This window comes from Bidens hawaiensis, unplaced genomic scaffold (genome assembly GCF_021521415.1).
Source record: "Bidens hawaiensis isolate Kalapana, Puna unplaced genomic scaffold, B.hawaiensis_p1.1 tig00004664_1, whole genome shotgun sequence".
Lineage (NCBI taxonomy): Eukaryota > Viridiplantae > Streptophyta > Magnoliopsida > Asterales > Asteraceae > Bidens > Bidens hawaiensis.
In genome coordinates this window covers 142,322-145,566 of record NW_027491285.1, presented here as the reverse complement: position 1 = coordinate 145,566, position 3,245 = coordinate 142,322, and positions in this window count along the sequence as shown.

Sequence of the window (3,245 nt, the reverse complement as noted above, 5' to 3'; positions counted from 1 at the left end):
TGACAGCATTTCGTTTAAACATAGACATAATCTGTCTTCAACTTTTGTCAAACTTTAATTTTCCATACCATATTCACAACCATAACACAATTTCAAACTATCATCAAACCTTCTCACATTCAACAAGCAAGTGTAAGCAATGTACAACATGTAATCTTAACTAATGAGTTTTGTAGCAAACGAGTGAAGAGAAACATACCTTTAAGCCGAATTAAACCCTCTAATCACTCTAATAACTAATCACTTGCAAAACCCACTTGTTGTTCAAAATTTTCGGACCAAAAACGTCCAAAATCAAACCCCAAAAAGTTAAGATTGATGAAAACCAAGCAAAGAATGTGATTCCTTGCGAAAATCTAGTCAATTTAGACTCGAAAACAGAAAGAGGCCAACGTATTGATATCAAGTCCACCGTAGCTTACGGTGGACCCCATAGGCTACGGTGGCATCTGATGGGAATTTTTTTTTTTATGTAAAGCCAAAATGTAACGCCCGTTAATTTCAGTTTCAAGAATTAAAGCTTGTAGAGTATGTATAATTCTCGGTATTTATCCGACGATTCTCGAAAGCCTTTACGTTATTCCGGTACGTTAAAGAACTTAACTTTTCCTTCTATTTTGCCTTACACTTCAATTTGGAGGGACTTGGATGTAACTATTTTATTTATATCATAAAACAAATAAACCCTAACCCCTAACCCTTTCTAGCAGCCGATCGGACCTCAAGACCACCCCCCCTGCTCGTTTTTCTTCTGCCCAGCCAAGTTTCAGCCGTGAAAACTTCAATTCAAGGTCATTTTTATGATTTCCCATGTCTTTTACACCTTAATTGATCATATTAACGTGCTTATTGGTCGTTAAGGTTGAGTTTTGATGATAACAATTTGCTGATAGATTCATATACATTTATTGTAGGGTCTGTAACGTGATGATAATTCATTGTTTTTGATCGATTCTTTATTCCATAATGTTCTACATTGAGTCTAGTTTTCAGAAAGGTATAATACATAATTTTTAGACGAGATTTGAATGGTTTTTATGAATTTATAAAATCAAGTGTCAAAGCTGACGCGGGATGACAGATTCTGGTCTGTCTTCCCGACGTCATAACCTTTTTTCGACAGGTCCAAATTGGTTAGTTCAACTTCTGGAAGTTAGTATTTTGAGTTAGGAACCAAACCCAATTCGAATCGTTTAATTTGGTTTCGGTAATGAATTTTATAAAAATAAAACCATTTTGTTGCGCACTGAAATAGCTGCCCGTACCTTGCTGTGTTGGAGGAATTTTTATAATATTTGTCTCCAATAGAAAAATATAATAAAAATATTTTTATAAACCTAAGACATTTATCAAAGTCTGGTAAAAATTTAATAATTTATTTCAAAGTTTATCCTATGTAATTAAATGCATCTTCGCATGCTAAAATCTACACATTTTACTCGTCATTAATCGATAAGTTCGTTTTAGGCTTAACCAGTGGATTTGGTTACTTGAAAGGTTTTAGGGGCTGAGGTAAAGTTATTGGACCTTGGGCCAAGTTTTTGGGCCTTGGGCCAAGTGTTGGGCCTTGGGGCAAGTGTGGGGCCTTGGGCCAAGTTTTTGGGCCTTGGGCCAAGTTGTTGGGCCTTGGGCCAAGTGTTAGGCCTTGGGCCAAGTTGTTGGGCCTTGAATGGCCCATTAGGCAAGAGTGTTCTTACGGTCTAGTTTAGTAACGTGTTGTGTATAATTTACAGGTCCTTGATTGTGATTGTGCACTTAGGGATTTCTTAGCTCGTTGTAGGTGTTCGATTGATTTCAGGTGAGTTCATGATGCCCTTTTTACTCTGTTTACTTTTGGGCTAGCATGCACACCTAAATGTTTTCTTACATGATGAAATGTTTTTAAATGAATTTATATAGGCTTGCTAGCATATGGTAGGCCTTGGAATGTTAAATATATATATGTATATACATTATTGCTTGGCCTATATTTGGCGATGTTGTAGTTGTTTCGACTACTGATGCTGTGTATGCCTACTTTGTGTTTGCATGCACTGATGTTACGTGTTTGGGTTGTACGTTTGCTCGACCCTGATGTTATGTATATATACTGTTATATATATGGGGATGTAATTGAAAGGATGTTTACATATACATTTTGTATATGTATGTATGAGGATGTTTAGTTTTCGGTAATGATAATTTGATAGATGCACCCTTTTACTTCTAAAACTTTTGGTATGACTATCATAACTATTACTACTGATATTATTTACTTAAAACTTGAACTCACTTAGCTCAAGCTGACTTTGTGTACATGTTAGTGTGAGTTTCAGGTTAGGAAGAGGATGCCTTATCGTTTGGACATGCACGAAGCTACTTGGACGGTGAAGGGCATATGGGAATTGAAGTTTTATTATTAAACATTTATTTTTAAAAGTTTTTATTTAAAGATAATTATGTTGATTTTGGGCAAAATTCCCGGGTTTTGGGAACTCATTTACTTATTTACGTTTTCCGCCGAATTATACTCTATGACGCTTATTTTAATGAAATGAATTGTTTTTAAGTTTAATTATTTTTACAAGTGTTTTGAATGAATACCAACTGTGGGGTTCCCGGGATTCGGGGCCTTACAAGTTGGTATCAGAGCCATGGTTCGAGGGATCCGAGCATCCCCGAATGCTTGGACTCGAACTGTAAGAAAAGAGACCAGTATACCCACCGCGAGTAGCTGCACGCCAAGAGGTAACTTTAAATTATTTAGTCATTACCTTAAATTTAAGATTTCTAGTATGTGATTAATTGTTAAGTGTTGGATAGAATGCTAATGTGGTTAGCGGCAGGGGGTGCTTAGAATGGGTCGGTGAAGTAAACGACTAATAACACTTGATCAACGTTATTAGCAGTTTACCCTTACCTTCCATGTTTTAAATACCACTTGTGTTTGACTATGTTAGGGTTCCGTCTTTGTAGGGATAGGATTTGGCTAACTCTTGAGTCGTTAGCGTTAAAGTTTATCTTATTCCCTAAATTCTTCTGTTCGTTTCCCATCCTCTCGAACGCTTTGCGCGTAATTGTTTAGCTGAGGCGTAGCATACTGTCACTCTGGGTTCCTTGATACTTGACCGCTTAAATTCCTCGCTCCTTCAAGAATGTATGAGCAACTGTTTAGCTAAGTAGGAGCGTGATGTTATCCCAGATACCTTTCTACTTGATGAATTACCAGTGTCAGTCTTATTTAATTCGAGCGCCAGTAGAATTTT